This window comes from Agelaius phoeniceus, chromosome 13 (assembly GCF_051311805.1).
Source record: "Agelaius phoeniceus isolate bAgePho1 chromosome 13, bAgePho1.hap1, whole genome shotgun sequence".
NCBI lineage: Eukaryota > Metazoa > Chordata > Aves > Passeriformes > Icteridae > Agelaius > Agelaius phoeniceus.
Genome location: NC_135277.1, coordinates 11,114,587 through 11,134,149, shown reverse-complemented (window position 1 = coordinate 11,134,149; position 19,563 = coordinate 11,114,587). Strand labels below are relative to the sequence as shown.

The 19,563-nt window shown below is 39.8% G+C and overlaps 1 protein-coding gene across 7 annotated transcripts in view; it reads left to right on the top strand.

Annotated features, from left to right (window-relative positions):
* SEMA6D (semaphorin 6D) overlaps positions 1-19,563 on the top strand; it is a 342,631-nt gene that overhangs the window by 220,427 nt on the left and 102,641 nt on the right. The window contains exon 1 of one of the 7 annotated variants that reach the window (XM_077185505.1): positions 8,066-8,087. The exons of the other annotated variants lie outside the window; for them this stretch is intronic. The gene's annotated coding sequence lies outside the window, so the exon portion shown is untranslated. Of the gene's footprint in view, positions 1-8,065; positions 8,088-19,563 lie in introns of those variants that run through there. 7 annotated transcript variants of the gene reach the window in all.

Here is a 19,563-nt window from a genome sequence, read left to right as displayed (position 1 = left end):
TGCAGGATTTCATGATAACTAGAGGTCAGAATATTACAGCTCTTGTGAAAATAACAGCTGATATTAGTGCAAGTCTACAACTTAACATAAACAATAAAATTAAACAACAATTAGACTAAAACAGAATTCAAGTAGAAACAGAATCCTTTTTAGTGGACTAGGATACCTCTGTTAGGAAACTATTTCAAAATCAATTCTATCATCCTAGTTTTTCACATCTGTACAAAAGTAGATGTCACATTGCATAGACCAGTGCAAGTACTGAAAATACAGAGGTATTTTATGCAGAGAAAAGAATGTTTGATATTTGAGAGACTTATTTCTCACTTAAACTAAACTCATGTCTATATTTTCATTAGACTATCACCTCTAACTGCAGTATAATCCTGCCTGGTTTGTCTGGAGTTCTTGCAACATGTTCATATTTTTATCTATGTTACAAATAATGTTTTTCAAGAGCCATTATTTCAGTTATTTATTTTAGGAACTGCTGGCTAGATTGTCTTCTTTCTGCCAGTATAAATTTGGAGGTATTCCACCCATGTCAGAAGTCAACTTTGCATTTACACCACTGTGTCTATAAAGGATTAAGCATTTACCCTCTGGCCTGTTTTTTAAGTTTAATTGCATGCTCTTTTAATTTATTTTTTATTTTCATATTAGTGTGTACTAATTAGGAATAATTTTAAACTAGAGAATTGTGTGAATTGTGGTGGAATGAAGAAAAGAGGCAGTAGGTACACGATACCCTGTGGCTGGAAGAGATGATGGGCTCATGTGTGCACAAAGGAAATTGGTTAGGAATTACCTGATATTTTTGCCTGTAGTCAGTGGAGTGACAGGAGCACAGGACTGAAATGAGTGTGAAAGGAGGGGGGTGATCAGATGTAGTTCCAGCTCATTGACAAGGGAACGTTTCAGGGGAGGTGTGCAATGCTTTTGGTGCTCTGCTAGCACAGATGTGTTTACTGGTGGAATTCATTACCTCTGTGGTGTTAGCTCAGCTAAAAAATGGACTTTTTAAAATTAACTCCAAAAAAGACAGGCCTTTGGCTTCGAGCAGGGCTCTCTGTAGGACCCATGGAGTCCTAAACATTTCTATTACCTCTGATTCAATTTTTCTTGAGTGAGGACTGTTCAGCTGGTCAGTCAGTCCCAGTGTGTGATCACAGCCCTTTGGGACTCTGCCCTCACTGCAGGAGGGCTCAGGCACAACAGTCTTGGAGTTTTGGCATGGGGTAAATAACCAGGCAAATGAGAGGCTCAGCCATTTTCACAACATAAAGAAATTCCAGAGTGATTTTCCTTCAAACTTTAGAAATACCTGCTGAATCATGTAACAGCCCAGCACAAAAGCCACAGGTTTTGAGAATTTAAAAATGAGTGGAAATGGGGATTTTTGCTGAGATCATATTTCCGGTTTATGGGATGCATCTCTAACTGGACTTCCACCTCTTATAACAAACAGGGAAAAGCTTCCTCTGAGTGAGAGAATTCCCCATTTCTGCAGGTTCCCTCTGGCCATGTTGGTAGACATGCATGGAGGAGCCTTCATGAAAAGGCCCCGAGCTCTGCCCACTGCCAGGATGAAGGATGGCCACTGAAGGATGGTCGTTCTCTCCCCTCTCCCACCCAGGAGTGATGCTGGGCACACATGACAGCCTCTGCAGTGGGAGCCACACATCAAAGGAGTCCTTGTAAACCGATAATTGACTTCATGTTCAATTATATGCCCAAAAATTGCCTGAAAATCGATGTTCCAAAAATAAAAACAAAACAAAAAACCACTCCAAAAAATCTAGTTCAAATTTTTCTCTCACTATACTCATTACAAAAATCCCCCCAAAACTGTTTCTTGAATAAATAAGCCTCTACCTACATGAATAAAGGAGCAATATTTAGATTCAAGTTCAACATGTAGGAGAAATTTGGCAAATCTAATGTTTTCAAATCAATTTGGTATGTGTTATGAGAATAATGCCAGTGGAAAGGTTGCTTTTTAATTTTTTCTTCTTTAAAAATGTAAAGGAAAAAGAAGAAAGTTGGCTTTGATAAACAGAAAAACAGTGCTTTAAATAGCTAGAGCAGTGATAAGGCAAAGAGCTTCTAAATAAATGAGGCGTGAAAGGGTTTTTTTTTTAAACTCCAAATGAAAGTTGTGTATTCATCAGAACAGCTTTAAATTTTGTGAAACAGGACAGCAATATATTTTACAGTTTTGAACAAGGAAGCAGTCTTGCCATATTAGAATATGTACAACATCTCTGCAGAGAAGACAAATATCAATATCTAAAGCACTTTCACCTTGATTATAGAAATTCTATAAGATAGAAGTAATTTTGATTTTGCCAGAATAAAAGGACAACACTGGAATCTGGAGTTTCATAGAACTGTTCTGTTGGCTGGGAGGTTTGCCTTTCAGTTGTGTTTGATGTGATATTTGATTCATTTTGCCAAAATATTTTATGCCAAGTATTGCTATTAAATCTTTTATATTGCAGAGATTTTTGTCAACAGACACATGAGGATTGGGTTTTAAGTGGAGTTAATCATTGAACTCAGAGAAGAGAAACACTGGGGGGGGTTCTCTTGTACAAACAAACCACCATGCATGCTTTAGCCATTTCTATAATTATTACCCCATTTTCAGAATAGTGTAGGTAAAATATCAAATCTGTTTCTCCCTCTGATCTCTATTTATATATGTCTTGTAAAACTATTAGAAGAAACAGATAATTAAAATAGAAAAAGCCATGTATTTGCTGCAGCTGCTGGTGTATTGAGTCTTTTGAAGTTTGCTTTAAGCAATTATATCTGAGCACTTCTTTCAGAAGCCTAAGAAATAACGTAGAAATTTATAAAATATTTTTGTTTTCTGACTCTTTCAATTATTTGTAAATACTATATAACATTATAATGAGAGATTAAATGTTAATTCATGTAGCCTTTGAAAAACAAATTTTAAAAGGAAAAAGGATTACCACGGAAAAAGTAGTGTCCTGCCTTTTTCCCTGTAGCCTCCAGCATGTCCAAAACAGTGACTTTTTAAAATACTATTTTTAATTGGGTTTTATGGCTTCATTTTACGATTTGATTTGCATTGTAAATGTGGGCATCTCTTAAATGGTAAATATATATTGGATCTCTTCAAAGGTAAATATATATTGCAGAGGTGTGGTTCAGTGTTTTTGTTATTACTGTGCACTCAGGTGTGTGTAATCCCTGAGCATAGATTAGCCTTGTAATGGGAGCTCCTGATAGTTGCAGCCATTTGGCAAGTGATCCCATACTAGAGAGGAGAAGTAAGGGCAAAGCTGCACATGGGTTGTACTGAGTAATGTTTAGCAAATTTTCCTGTGGTATTACTGAAACTCTAGCTTATAATTCTTAAAGCAAGATCTACGCTCCATAGCCAAAAGCAGTGAGGTGTGGTAGTGAATTGTGGTTGGGATGTGGGAGAGAAAATCTGTGGCCCAATCCAAGATAAGAAATAGATCATAGCCTGACAGGAGGGCAGCTCTTGCTACCTAATGAAGCTGCAGTTCCTAATGAGCTTGTCCTCCTGAACCATTGAGGATAATGGATCTATGCAATTCTGGAGTCCTTTCCCCATTTCACAGAGCCCAGGCCCAACTGGGAGGCACTGTGACATTTAAGGATGACTGCCATTTTCCATTGCTGACACTTCAGTTAAAATGATTTGTCCTTGTGTTTCTTATTTTCCATAGTAATCACTGTCATAAGTCTGTGTCCAGTGGCATTTGACTGTGAAAGTGACACCCACACCAGGGAATATGTCTGGGAAAGGAGCAGACAACATGGCAACTGTTGCTAAAGTAGCATCATCCGTGGTGGGTCTCTAGTACTCTACCACAAACATGCAGCATGGGCCAAAAATTCAGCCTGCTCAGGGCCTGCAGCTCACCAGCCACTGCTGGTGTGGATTTGGAATAAGGTGTTGGGTAGTGGTCCTGTCTTCCTTACCACCTGTCTGATCAGGAGTGCCAGGACCTGGTGGTAGGGTACAACAGCATTTGCTGCTGTTCATTGCCTTTCTTTGGGTAGGCTGATGGCTCCTTGATACAATTGGCCTCGCAGCACAAAAATCACAGCATGGATGCCACAGGTCTTACAGGAACTGCTCTTTGGATGCTATGTAAGAGTTTTACAGGAACTCTAATCTGGCAGCACCCAAAAATATTCATTTTCCCCAGTACTCGCTTTGGCTGCTGTTGTTCCTGCTGTGACTATAACCAGCACCAAAACCTGACAGAGCCTGCACCTGCCAGCTCACCATGCAGCACAGAGAAAGGAGTAATCCCAGTAAAACGTTGTTTAAGAAATTTCTGTGTCACTTGTGCAGCTCCCTGGATGTGACAGAAAAGACTTAACAGTGACTCTTGCAAAAAAAGATATACAATTTAATTTCATGTTATTTTAAGGAAGATAGATGATGAGACTACCTTAAACTTTGGAGTGTCTATAAAAGAGTATAACAGCTCTCTGGTCTGTTTTAAGCCTTTTAAAATTTGTATCAACCACAAAGATTTCTGTAACAAACAAAAAAAAAAATCCTTCCAGCAGAGAAACTTCTGTTGCAAGTACTCAAAAATAGATCCGTACACTGAAATTTCCAAATTTGAAACTTTATTTCCATCACAAGGTTTTGCTGGTTTTTATTTTTTTTTCTCTCAGAGGAAGCTTAATAATTAGACACTGTGCTAACCTGTAAGGGCAGGTGTGGTGTGGGAAGGTGGCTCTTCCAATGCCGTGGGTGACTCCAGGAGATGGAGCTGAAGAGCAGCAGGATGAAGGCAAACACCGTGAGTCGTCAGCCCACCCACAGACAGGAGCGGTGCCTTGCCTGAGCCCTGGGGCTTTCGTTTAAATTCAAAGTGTTTCTTCTGAGGGAGCTACCCATGGAACCCCGCATCCTAGACCCCTTTGTTGTGCACAGAACCACTGCTTGTGTGGCCCATTGTAAAGGGCAGGACCTGTGTATTTTTAAAATAAAGGAGAAACATTGTCCAGTTTATTACCCAGTCCAACTAGCAGCTGTTTTGGGGACAGTACAAGGACAGATATAAGGAGGATGATGTTGAAAATATGGTCAGTTTTACCTAGGGACACGGAACATGATGTGGTCTTCAAACATTTCCTTTTGTCCAGCTGCAGAGAATCCTGGGGTACAAAGACTTCATGTGGCCAAGGCTTCCTCACTTGTGACTCATGGGGAAAGAGACACTTGTGAATGTAAATCCCTGGATTCAAGTCTTGAGAAGCCTAAACCATCCAGGAGTGACTGGGTCTTGCAGCCTTATAAGTTCCCAGAAATCAAAGCTTGAGTTTATCACCAGGAGCTCTTACTCTTATTTTCATTTTTGCCTGTATCATAACATCCAGATGTCCAGCAGATACACTAGTGCCGTGCTGGCATTGATAGGTAAGGAATCTTTTTCTGAACAGAAGTGGAAACAGCTGCTCTGTAATGGTTCTGAGTTACCTTGAAACATGAGCAGAGAAAATGCAATGTGTCTCTTGCCTACAAAGTCCCTCTGAGGCTTTAAGTTTCAATCAAAAGGTTTTACTCTCCAAAAATTACTCCTCACTTAAAAAGAGGAAGGATGCCCTTTGCTGCTTTTGCCTAGAGCCCAATATCTTCTGACATTCCATGGCAGCTGTAGTGACGCTCTTCTTAATGCAAAGAACATCTGGGCTGCCTGCAATTCTGGGAGAGAAGTGTCAAAAGTGTCATAGACATCCTTGAGCAAAGAAGGATCTTCACTTTTATTACACAGAAGTGTCAAAAACAGCATTATTGAACATCAAGTTGCAATTTGGCAAGCAGAATATAAGTCTGAATAGATGTGACAAAACCCCTTCTAGGAAATTGCTACTTAGTGTTATTTTTTCATCGTTTAAAATTAGCATTTAAAGGAAAAGCACAAATGGGGAGCCTCTAGGTAACCCTGACAATGACAGATCCCAGCATTCTTTTTTTTGTGCTTACTTCACAACCTCATTGCTGTCCATTGAGTGACTGAGATTGATTAGATCATTGTCATCATCAGTGAGATGCACTGCATTGATCCAGCCTCACTCACAAAGCCAGCTCATGTGACACAGATAATTTGACATAATTGAAAGTTCCAGCTCCAGAAGGTCACCAAGCTGGACTCAGGACACTACTTATCATTTTATCCTTGGAACAGGGTCAACTCTCCTGAGAAACACAATGGCTTTTTGTCACACTCTTAATTGTTTCTCCATGGTTTGTATAGGATAAACCCAGGCTTTCATACTTTGGTTGAATTTTTATGGTGGACAGAAGATAATTATCACCTCTTAACGCTAAATATATTTTTTTAAGTCAGATTGAGCTCTTTGTTTCTTAGTAAAGTACAATTCTACTACGAACATCTTTACATAAGGACAGAAAAATGTCTTTAGATAGGGATGGCAGTGTGAGACACATCATGAAGTACTTAGCTTCCAAAGGAAAATATGGCACTAGTTAAAAGTTTGTTGGAACAGTGTTGAGCTGTGTTCCTCTCTTTGTTACTACATCCCTCTTTCCCACCTTCCCCTCTTTTCCCATTTTCTGCTGTTCTGTTCTGAAGTTTGATTGCTGCAGTTGAGATGTCAGGCTGAACAAGTTTGAGATTGTGGAGTTGAGTAAACCCAAAGGTCAGGCACAGTCAGAGAACAGAGGAGTTGCAGAAGGACCTGCAGACAGGCATCAAGCCTGGCTTGTCAGCTTCTGAGCACTGTCAAGGGGTGCAGCAAAACTCCTTTGAACAGGGTCCTGGTGAAAGGTTGTGCCTTCAGGAAAATGGCCATCAGGCCATTTGCCTCATGCTTTAGGATGCAACCCAAATCCCATACCACTTTCAAAGATTTATGGTTTATTGTAAGCAGTGCAGTATGAAAATGCTTATGTAAAAATTCTTTCTCTTAGAGAAACACTGAATGTTTGGAAAAAATTGGTTCTTTTTACTCAACAGAATTCAGTGGGCAAAGCTAGGAATTTAAGTAGGTCTTACAGTCTGTGTCATTGCTTTGTTGGCCCTCTGCTCAGAATCAAATTAGCAGCTTACCCTTTATTTCTTTCCTCGTATTTGCTGTTAAAAAGTCTGCCTATCCCAATAGCTCCCATTGCTTCCTATTCCTAATGCAGGTCAAAATGCCAGCTTTCTAACAGTGAATGTCATGTATAATTTCTCAGAGAAAAGAAAGTGCTTGATAAAATCTCTACAATTGTTTCTTCTTGTTTTTTGTTATTCATATTAGGGTTTTATGTGTTCTCAGGCTTTGTTGGTTCCTCGGGTTTTTGGTAGTGTTTGTTTGGTGGATTGGGTTTTTGTAATGGAAGCTTGCCTTTGGTCATCTGTAAAGCAAGCAGAAAAGGAGAGGCACCAAGGTGCTAAAGTATGAATTAATGAAGGCAAAGACAGCTGTGGAAGTATTGTGCGACAGGGGCTTGACAGAACTTTTTGTGATGAATTATTGTATCATAATTTCCGAGTTGGTCAAAGTTGATTTGTGGGGAAGGATTTTCACAAACCTAGCAACAAAGAATTAATACAAGTTTGGCAATACATTTTTAATTATGATTAACAAAACAGTGAGTTAAGGTACCTGGTTTATAGAAAGACCTATAGAAGGTAAATATAGAATTTTTCTTTTAAAAATTTTGTATTTTGACATATGCATAGAAACAGGTCGTACATCCACATTAAATGCATAACTCTCCAAAAACAGAGGTCTAATGCAGGCCAAAGGTAAATGACAAGCAATAATTGTTTAATCTTTTGTAAGTCTTTCAAAAGTTTCATCCTAGCAGCTTTTAAAACATAACTTGCAATCGACAAATCCCACTGGGCTGCTATTTATAGTATCCTAATTTTCAAAGAAAGCAAATCAGGCAACTGTTTTTAACATGAATAATATTGCTCCCAGCACTCTGTCTCCAGCCCACACATTGTGTTTTTTGGCATGATCATGGCAATTAAAAAAAATAAACAGCTCCTTTAATTTTTTTTTATACAGCCAATGCTGACACAGCTGGCAGAGAAACTCAGTGAAAGGTAAACATTCTGCTCAAAATGTAATCTAACATATTGTTGTGTTTAGTTGTTAAAATGTAATTTTCCTGAAAGAATATTTTAAAGTAAGTTTTGGTGGGTTTTTTTTTTAATAGAATTTCTAGTATATTGAAATCTGATTACAAGAGAGATTATTAGTCTTTTAAAGCAATAGCACTTGGGACACTGGATATTCAGTCAATGGCTTATTTAATTTTTAAAAATATTCTTAACAAAAATCAGGAACAAAAATTAGGTATGATGCTTTGTCCTTCAGCAGAATATAATAGTCTGAGCTAGTAAAATCAATTTCTTTTAATAAAATTCTGTCAAAGCAGGAAGTTGAATAATAAATGTCTTCAACTATTTAAAGGGAAGAAAAAATCTAACAGAATTAAGAATAGTTTCTGATTTGCTTCAACAACAAAAAAAGATTGTCTAGTTCCTTATAGTCTCATGCTCATAGTCTGACCTAATTACTACGAGTATTTATGAAATGAGATTATGGAATGATAAATATTTCACTAGAGAAAACACAAGAACATATTTCTTTTAGGCAGGGGACGTAGGTAAGTAATTATCTGTCACACATGCCCAGAAGTTCTCAATGTACTTTTATTTTTAAAAATCACGACTTTGTATCACTGCTTATGCTTAGGATGCTGTAGTTCAACATTTTACTCCCTGTTGGAGCCGATGCAGAGGCAGCCCAGCAGAGCTGGGTGCACGTGGGACTCGTGTGCTCTGCACGGCTCAGGAGGATTCTGAGCAGCGGCTGGGTGGTGTCTGTGTTGCAGAAGCCACCTCTGCCCCAAAGCGTGACCTGCTGCTCTTGGGACAGCCCTGTGGGAGGGTGCACCAACACACAAGGGCAGGAAGCACTCAGGGTAAGTGCTGGGGAAACTCAGGGGTTTGTTGTGGCTGCATTCACAGCAGCTCAGCACTTACTGAAACTCCTGGTTTGCTCACCTGGTGAGTAAGAGCAGGAGATGTGCTGCTCTGTGCTACCTGGGCAGTGGGGCTGTGTCTGTCCAAGCCATCAGAGTGGCCCCCATGATCTGGTGTTCCTGTCAGCTGGCCTTCAATTGTTCTTAAAAGGAAATTTTTTCAAGATCCACCTTTTCCTCTCACTGATTACCAGTATATCCCTGGTATCAGGATCTTCTAACTCCCAGTTGTTTCTCCTTCTCTCAGACTGAATGGTAAAATGGGCAGGTGTGCAGCAAAAGAGGTATCTGCCTTTTATAATCTGTAAATTGCCTTCTGGGTACAAAGTTGGAGTGTATGGATTTAAGCTTATAAGAGCAACTGAACAGTCATTTGTAATGTGTATAACATGAGGTGAAGAGAAGCATTTAAAGTTTAGAGCAACCTTCAGTAGAGAAGAAAATTGTCTGGTGACTGCTATTGTTGATCTTGGAATGTGTTTCAGATGTTAGGTGTGGACTTTATATCACCCTCGGGGCACTTAATAACAACTAAACGAGCATTAACTGCTGAAGTCAGTGGAGTTTTATCAGTGTGAATCCAGGGGCATTGTTGTCTTTGTCTTGTCACAAAATAAGTTCAAAATAATGGTGCAGAAAAAAGAGTGGAAGAGAAATATTCTGAGGTGTGTTTTTCCAGTTATTCCATCCTGTTACACCAGCACATTTGTGAACTAAACTTGTCCTGTCTGATTAGGAAAGATGTAATGCAAATTATTTCCATTGAATAGAAAACCCTTTCTAGTGAAAATACAATTAAAAGAGGAAGAGAACTTTTACAGGATGGTGCTAATCCTGGTATTTTTGTCTAACGAGGCTTTCAGCAACCTGTGCATTCTCTATTCATGGAGATCATCATACCTTATTATCATAAAAATAACAAAAGCCCAGGAACATGATACATTTGTTCCATAGGAAGGCTCAGTTGCCCTGATCTGATTCTCATATAAGAAAAGCTGTTTCAATGCAACCTAAACTGTTGGAGTATGGGTATCTGGGGGTGTCCCCTATCAGGTTTTCTGTTGATTCCTATTCTGAGTAGATATGCCCCACACAGTATTGATGCTGGTGCATTTGAGAAGAGTCACACCCTTGCTGTCCTTACTGAGTTTCAGAGCAAGCTCTTTGCCAAATGCAAAACCCAAACATGATGACTAATAAAGTGAACTGTGTTGTATGAATACAATATGCCACAGACCCTCCAGAAGCAGAACAACTGGAAGTTTGATGTGCCCCTGTCTGCTGGTGACAGCACCTTTGGCCAGGCTTTCAGAACCATTGATACCTGTTTGTCTTCTCTCTGCTGATGTTCTTAGCAGCACAACAGGCCTGCACACAGGGAAAGGTCATCTGTGCAGGGCAGAGTCCTGTGAGCAGATCAGCAGCTCTGCCTCCTCCCTGATAGTTCCCAGGGAGCAGGGCTGCCCATGATGGACAGCAGGCTGTGCTTTTCAAGTGTAGCCCAAAACCAATAGGAAAGGAAGCTTTATGCAATGAAAAAAATCAGTCTTTTGTAGTATACAGCAGTGTGATGATTATGGACTTCAAATCAGACCCATGTGAAATGAAGTTGTTGATGTTAAGCACAAAAATATCTGAGATAATTTTACATCCATTTGAAACAAAAGCAGAGGGGGGAACAAAAACGGGAAAAAGCAAGAGATCGATACTTGTTTAAAAGAAAAAGACAGCATCTGTGGAGAGAAAATTATAATTCTAGAGTTTTTTTAAGACTATTAAAAAGAATAAAGAATAAAAATATAGTGAGCTGGAAAAAGCAATAAAATCTATAAACATTAATTCATGGCCAGTTTTTTTGAAGTATATGACATTTTTTTCCACAAATCCACTAACAAGGTTCTAAATATGAGTGAGAATAGCAAATTGCTTTTTCCATCTCTTGGATCTATAGCTTCACCTCTACACTTGAATGAAAACATTAACCAACAGGCAGATACTTATTTCTTTTGTTTATGCTCAGCCTCAAGAATTTCTCAGCTGAAATCAATAATTAAAATGTTTAATAGCCATGATAAGTGTTATAAATGGAACTTTGTTAAACATAGATTATACATACCTACACACACATACATATATATATATATATATATTCGGGGTTTATATATATATATATATATGTATATATATGTATATCTTGGATAACTAAGATATTTATGGCTAGATTTTTTTAGCCAAGTAATAGAATTTCAGAGGAGAGTCAATGTTTAACTTCATATTTGCTCAGTATATGCTGTATTCACTGTGGGTATTATTCAAACAGTGGTATCTTTTTATTTTCTTTCCATAATAGAAAGCAATCTTTTTTTTTTTGAGGAAAACAGATTCACACAGGTTTTATTTCAGGTGCTACAGAAAGCATGGGCTTTAGTGTACAAGTTTATAAAAGATCATAGGAAAAATTATTGCAGGAAGTAGAACTCCTGATGCAATGAGAGTTTTGAATATCCATCTCTGATTAGTAAAATATAACTCAATACCTATCCAAGATTACCTATGTAGTTTTAGATATGCATATGGAGCAAGATTTGGGTGTATATTTGAAAAGAGAATGAGAGTTTGAGTTCATGTTTTGGGTGGAAGAGGGACCCTGGGCCCCTACACAGTCGTCTGCCATAGAGGGGCAAAGGTTCAATAGACCCCCACCTCTGTTCCTGTTCTTCCCATGGCTCTCTGCCCAGGAGCAGTTCTGTTGGAAAGGAATGAAAAGATGGTTCTTAATTGTCAGGCCCTTGGCATTACAACACTGAATTGAGTGAAGTAGGCTTAAAGCTTTTGGAAGCTGCAGCACCTGTATTTTTAGACATCCACAGAAATATTGATCTGATGGGATTTGATTTTTTCAGCTTTCCCTTAACAATTCCATGATACCAATTACTTTTTCCTGATGAAACAAAAAACAGTTTCCTCTTTTTGCTTTCTCTGAGTGTGTCTATTTCTGAAATGGAGCTGCACATCCAGTTCTGAGGTGCTGGCCCAGGGTGCCACTGCTCCAGCTTCCTGCTGCTTTCCTTTGTGTCCAGCAGCAGTCTCTTAGTGAGAGTCAGTGACCTCTGCTGGGTTCTCCCTCCCAGCCACAGGACCTAATTCACAAAGCAAAATAGTTCAAAATGCTGTGTTGCCCCCTTGCTCTTCTCCTTACACCAGTTGTTCTAGCACAGGGTTCTTTATCCTCACATGATCACTATTTTCACTCTACAGCTTTTCAAATAAAGTGCCTTAGTTTAATGAACATATGAAAAGCTCTTCTTCTCTGAATATCGCCTTCAAGAAATGTCTGTTGTGATACATGAGTAGTCACACACAGGGACAGCAGGGGTTCTGTGATAGCTAAAATCAAAGATGGAGATTTTTGTTAAAACCTTTCAAATTATTTTAGAATCATTAAACTGTGAAACAGCTATTTTGTTAGCTTGCAATTTTTTCTATATATAACATTTATTCCTCTTCATCATTCCTTGTATTTGCTCCTCATAGCTATTTTTTGCATGTTGCTTCCAATAAAAGTGCAAACTCTGAATAAGCCTCAAATCTTCTTGCTCACTGACCTAGCACAGTAAAGCCAGCACAACATCCCATCCCTGCAAATAGTAATCAGCTCTCCCAAAGAAAGCATCAGCAAGGTAAGCAATGCCCTTCTCAGTGTGAACAGTCACCAGGCACTGGTGTGGTTTGTGCTGTCATCCAACATTCCTTAGGAATTACATTCTGTGAACTAGACTTTATTCTGCATTTCTTAGAAAAAAAGAAATTAGTCTGTAAGCCAAATTCGTGTATCCACATTTTAAAAGGGAACTATTTATTTGAGTTTCAACACTCTGGGTTTTGTTTCAAAAGTGGAGAAAATCAAGTTAAATAGGAAAGCCATCATTATCTATCTGGTATAATAAACACTAACAACAAATTTCTAAAGGCTCTCCAGAACTAACAGCTATGTGCCCCCCATTTTGTTCTCATTTATGGCACTGATAGTACCCAAAAAATCCTTACAGTTCTTTGAGTCTGCTTCCTCAGAGTTGTGATCAGAGCTGGCCTTTTTGTTTTTATTGATACTAACCTGACCTTACCAGCTAAAGTTTCTGGCTGTCAAGGAGCTCTTCCAAGTTTTGCAAAGGACTGAAGGACTGGAAGTCCATTGTACTTCTGCAGTCCAAGGCACTCTGTAATTGTGAAATAACAAGGTTAGGATTTTGTGTGTTTTCTCACTTAATTGCTAAAACATTTATCCAGAATGCAGGAAAAATATTCATACTGTATGGAAACTGAGATGAGTGCAACTTTAGATACTTATTCCCTCTTTTTTATGTCAGCTATGTCAGGGTTAGTGTAGCAAAGGGAAGTGCAAGGCTGGTAGACTCAGTTGTATTTCCAGAATACTGTGTACATTGTATGCAGCCTGGCATACAAGCAAAAACATTTCAAAAACAAACAAAAGCAAAATTCTAACAATAATTAATAATTCTATGCTAAAGGACAAAGACTGGTGTCTGGTGAAACTACAAGATAAGAAGGATACTGAGCTTCTGCTCTGCCAGATGGAGAGAAGATGGGTTTTGAATATGTCGTGGCTTTCCACACTTGGCTTGGAAAGTGCAATTCTGTGTTTGAAACAGCCAGCTTGCCTGTGCCTTCCTATGCCAGAGTCTCTTTTGACCCTGCTCAAAAAGGGAAACATTTATTAAATGAGAAATACAAGATAGGACCTCAAAAATATGGCCAAATATATGATAGTCTAAGTATATAATAACTGCGACAGGAACTCATCAGCATAAAAAAGATCCTGTTTTTGTTTTCTGGACTTGGTACAGACCCTGGAAATGGGATGGTTAATCCTTAACATGGGTGCCTAGTTTTGAGATGCTGTGGTAGGAAGCAGCTCCTTCCAGCCTAGTTTCATTTAGGTTAGCCCACAGGGACCTCTGTGCCCATAGAGCTGGACTATTTCTCATCTAGAAAAACTCAGTAAAGGGGAAGGTGTTCCATACAGGGCACTGGGACTTTTCATTACTACAGTAATACAAATAATCCATTATATGGAGTCTTTGAAAAAAAATGTTTGACTGTATGGAGTAAGTAATGGTGTTTGAGGTACCTCCAAGGGGTAGTCAGCGGGTGAGCCTTGAAAAACTCAGCTGCTTTTCTCAGCAAGTTTCTGCCTTGTAAACTGTGCCTTTGTTTTTTGTCTATGTGGGCTCTGATGCCTTCAATTTCCCCTTGTTGTATGAATGAATCCCGTGCTTCACAACAAAACTCAAACTGGACCTGGAAAAGCACAGAGGGACAGAAGAAAGAAGGGAAATGGAAAAGGTAGTTTTAAATATCCACACCACTAAAGCTGGTGAAATGATCTGTGTGCAGACAGGATGATTGTGTATTTGCTCTTTGTGGTCATTTGGGGAAGCTGAAGCTTGAGGGTGCACTTGAGGTTGGATGGGTGGGGTTTTTTTTGTTTACTAGCACCTATGTGTATGAGCAGTGGCAACACAAAACAGTAAAAATTATGACCAGTGACTCACTGACCAGAAATGGTCTATTTGTACTGTCTGAAGCTGTGCAGACACAGAGCATGAGTGACAACAGAGAACTGTCTGTAAAAGTTCAGAGGCAGAATTTATGTGCTTGCATCTGTCAAGTCACTCAATGCAGCAGCTAATTCAGGTGATTACAGTAACCTAATCTTGGACAAACTGCAAGAAAAATGGGCAGAAGACCAGGCTGCCATGGCCTGTGTATGGCAGGAGCAATCTGTCCTCTCCTCATGGGGGAAGAAGGATGCTACTTGCCTTGCATCTGTGCATTTCCTGGCTCCTTATCTCTGAGGGTCTTTTAACTGTCTGGTTATCCCATAAGGAAATGGAAAAGAGGGGCTATGTCCTGTCTTGCCATTGCATGTCTGAATGAGGGAGGTGGGGCTGTTCCTTGGGCTCAGTCTGGCAAGGCCACACAGGACAGTGTGCAGGACAAGCTGCCCTTCTCCCGTAGGTTTCCAAATTGTGAAACAGAACCCAGCTGTACTGGCCCTCAGTTTGTCTAACAAAGTTGTGTACTATAAATGGATTGGCCAGTTGTGACTGGAACCACAATCCTCAGAGAACCTTTCAACAAATCTGGTTTGAGTTTCAAGTTGCAGTGAAATATGAAACGAGGTGGGTTTCATGGGGTTTCAGGTTTTGTTGAAAACATTTCAACCAGCTCTAGTCAGTAGCTGTTGCTTTTTCAGTTTCCTCCCTCTAACATGTCTCTGGTATTTCTAGTTGAATATGCCTCAGATTAAGTGTTAACAGGAAAAGGGTTGGAAATACAGCCCCTAAATATGGCTCAACTCACAGGGAACTCAGGGTGCAGAGGATGCCCTTTCCTTATTAAATTCTGCTTTTGGTCCCCCTTCTTGTGAAACCGTACCAAAATTTCATTTTTGTGTGGAGATTTCTGGCCTGCTTCGCTCGCTGTGATAATAGCACTATAGATCACCTCCTAACTGGCTGGGGCAAGTGGAAAAGGAGCCCTGCAGATTCCGTTTGGCAAGTGCACAGCAGACCTGGAGAAGCAGTCAGATTCCCAGCTGGCGGCAGCCGGGAGAGCGCTCTGCGTGCTGCCGGCCGCGGAGCCGCGAGCAGGGAGGGAGCTGCTCGCTGCCCAGCTGGCAAGGGGAGCGCGGGGCCTGCAGAAGTGCCTGCTCTCCGTTTGGCTGCCCAGGTTGAGCCAGAGGCCAAGAAATGAGGTTCAGTTCCCATTAGCCTGTCTGGTTCTTGATTTGCTTCCTTTAGTTAAAAGAGGCAGAGAATACTGATGATGTTTTGCCAGGCACAGGATTGAAGCTGAGTGGCATGGAAGAATAGAGACTTAAATAAGCACAGCTCGCTGTCTCCACTTGCTTTTGTCAGTTCGTGTAACAACCTTGCTGCCAGCAACCTTCCTTGAAAAAGAGAGGAAAAATCCAGGGTCACTGGGAGGTGATTGTGCAGTTCTACGTTTGGTGATTAAGCTTGTTTTAAATTATTACAGAACCATTTAAATTGGTAGAAATACATTGTTAGCCTAAGCAGTGATGTTTTAAATATTTAGGAAAAGATCACTAATTTAGTGATTCCTTCCCAGGTATATTGGAAAATATATTTAGTAGTTCATGTGTTAAAAGGTTATTTAAATACATCACAGACAATTGAAGTTTCATCTCCTCTGAAGTCATATTTGTATTATATGAATTCTTTTTAATACACAGCAATTATGAGAGGGACAACAAGAGATCTTCTGTTAATGTGTGGCTAGCGCCATTGTAAAACCTGATTCTTAATTTTTTCCCCTCATTGCCTTTAGTTATTCCTTTGGAATTTGTGATCTGTTTTTTAAAAATCATTCCTGATTTCTGTGCCAGCCTTTACTGGAGTTTGTAATAACATACTGTAATTTAGGCAGCTCTGAGAAGGTCCCATGTGTAAAGTTATCTGTGTAGCGCCTGCATGATCAGAATCCAAGACAGCCCCAATTTCACTGAGTGCAAGATATTAACATTTTAAAATGACTTCAGATCCATGATTCAGTAAAAGCCAGCAGAACCTGGACTTCAGGGCTCCCTGCACCGCAGGCAGTAGCACATCTGTTGCCTCACTTGTAACAGTGCTAATAGCCAAGACTCTGGCAGCACATACTTCATCTGAGAAGCTCCCAAAGCCTTTGGAAGGTATGAGCAGCCTGGGCTGAAGTTTGTGCTGGTGCAATTCCCTCTTGGTATCTGAATTGGCCACTGTGTTTCATCCAGGACATTCACAGGTGCAGCTTTACATTTACATCTGGTCCCAGTGTAGAGACACCATGAGATGCTTTAGAGTTTTACTGTCAATTTTTTGCAGATAACACCCATCCACATACATATAGCCAGTGCTCTTTTTTTATTTGAATCCCCTTTATAGTCAGCATACTTTGAAACCAGTCTCCCAGCCTCATCACACCCCAGCCAAGTCCAGGGCCATGAATGGACTCACAGATGTAGGGACTCTGTGGGCACTCCTAGTCTATCACTAAGTCTGTCTAGGGAAATGTGTGTATCTAAGGATGTCTCCAAGGTGCAACACAGAATTCCAGAAAGATGGAATCCAAGCTGGTTCAAGCACTGCAAGCAGTATGACCAGCTTTCTCTGGCAGTCCCTCTGGACTCTTTATTCCATGTTATTCTAGGCCTGTGGGTCCTGAGTTGGCTACTAGGACCTCATTCTGGGGATGAGGTGAGAAGCTGAGGCTGTTCATCAAACCCCAGTGTCCTGAAGCAGCTGATCAAGGAAAGCTGCTCAACCAGGTAGCATCTTCTGAGCTATGGAGGGGTATTTCAGGGAGCCTCAAAAAAATAGTGCTGGATGTGACTAAGCAGAACCAACAGATAGGTAATGTTCTCACTGCTAAGTTATGTGTAAGAAGGGCAAGTAATACAGTCCAAAACACGCACTCTTGTACCTTCATTGACCCTCATCAGTATGATTTTATTGAAACACACCACATCCATGAGGAGCATGAGCAAACTGCCCTTTGAAAGCATTTGAAAACCTTTTTTCAGGAAGCCAGCTCCAATGACATTTGAGGAGAGAAGAATACATTACCCTGTGCTCTCTCGCTGGGAGCCAGTGTCCTCGCAACACAAACACAGCACAAGAAATTCCAGGGGAATTCGTTCCAGGTTCACACTTTGCATCCCAAGCTGGACTCCCCCACTGCCTTGGGGAAAGTGGGTTTGTAAAGCTCAGCACATTCTCAGTGTACAGCTCACTCACAGAAGTAAACATATATTTGCCTTTACTGTTGCAAAGTTCCACTTTTTCCATAATCAGTTTTAATCATAGCACTTATAAGTTGTTTCATTTTACTTTTTTTTAATAACAGTTGATTGCCACGTTATATAGGCAATAACCTATAAACTGGAATTGCTTTACACTCATAAAGGCTTAAAATAGCAAGTCTAATTTGTTTATTAAAAAGTGATAAAAAAAGACAATGCCCCATGCTGAGACTTTGTACACCACCTTTCAATTCTATAGTACATCTTTATAGCTGTGTTATAAACCCCTCATAAATGGGTTTTGTAGTAAAAGTGCTGACACAACTTTAACTATAGAATCTTGAACAGCAGCAATGTAATAAAAGATCAAACTGTGATGCTAGGTTATAAAGAAAGATTCATGATATGCAAAACAGAGCAAAAGGTTTACAGTAGTAATGGATCCTAATACAAAGATACTAAATATTGATGAAAGAAATAATCTGGAAAAGTTTCAAACCAGCCTTTGGAACATTTCTCATTTGACTTTGGGGCTGTTGGTGTGCATTGTTTGGGTCCAGAGAACAGCTAGTGCTCAACTCAGTCTGGTGGGTTTGTGTTGCCCCATTTTGGCATGAACAGCTGACTGTGCATGAAGGACACTCAGTTTGCACTGCAGAAGAATCAGTGAACTGGTGACCTGAGAGAAATGTGCTTTTTTGCGGGGTCTTTAGTGGGACAAATCAGGTGTAAGACATTCCTGCAGCAATACAAGCTGGTTGCTGTCTATCCATGCTCTTGACAGCAGCTAAAACAGCACCCAAGTCAATAGCAGTTGTTTGTGTTTCAAGAGAATCCTTCTGGGGTAGTATATGCCAAACAAATTTTTACTATTGCCTCTTATTTTTCAGATTAAAGGTCTGTGAATTAGTGGGATTCATGAGAAAAATTACAACTTTAGCCAAAGGAAGATACGTAGCAATTGTGTGTTGTAATGGAAATGGTTGGGGGGCACTTGTGGAAATGTTCAGACTATGTCAAGTCACTCTGTTGTTGTTCAGCTTGGATGTACCTGTAACATAGTTTACCTCATGCAACTGAAAATCAATTTGTTCTCTTCAATTCTAAGCTACCTCTCAAATTAAGCTCTATAAAACATTTCAAATAGAACAAAGAAAGCTGGCTGAAATAGTATTTCATCTTCTGAAATAAGGGTTTGTCAAAGCCAGTCGCTTTACACGTGGCCAAGGAGAACAGTGCTCATTTGAAAGGCTATTGAGAATCTGAGAGCTCATAAGTTCAAGTCCATCTGCTGCAGACTTCATGCACTGCTAGCTATTACAGTAGCTTGACAATAATCTCAGCATCATCTTTTATTCCGGTCACAAAGGGCTGTCAAAACCCAAATAGTAAGAATTACTATAAACAGCAATGATTCAGTCTCAATGGCAATGGCTCTCTGTATTCTAGCAGTGTAATCTACTGCTCTGCCCTTAAATTGGATATAGCATATGAAGTCCGTCAGCCATGCAGAAAGTGAAAATGTATATTGTCAAGGCCTTTGCTGTCTCTGAAACTGCTGATGAAGAGTCACAAAAGGAGTTTTAAATGCCCTAGAAGAAATTTCAAGTAACATTAAAGTCACAAATAGCAAATTTGACAACTCCCTCTGGACTAAGAAATCGCCTTCAAAAGTTTTATATTAGCTTCATGCATCATTGTTATAATT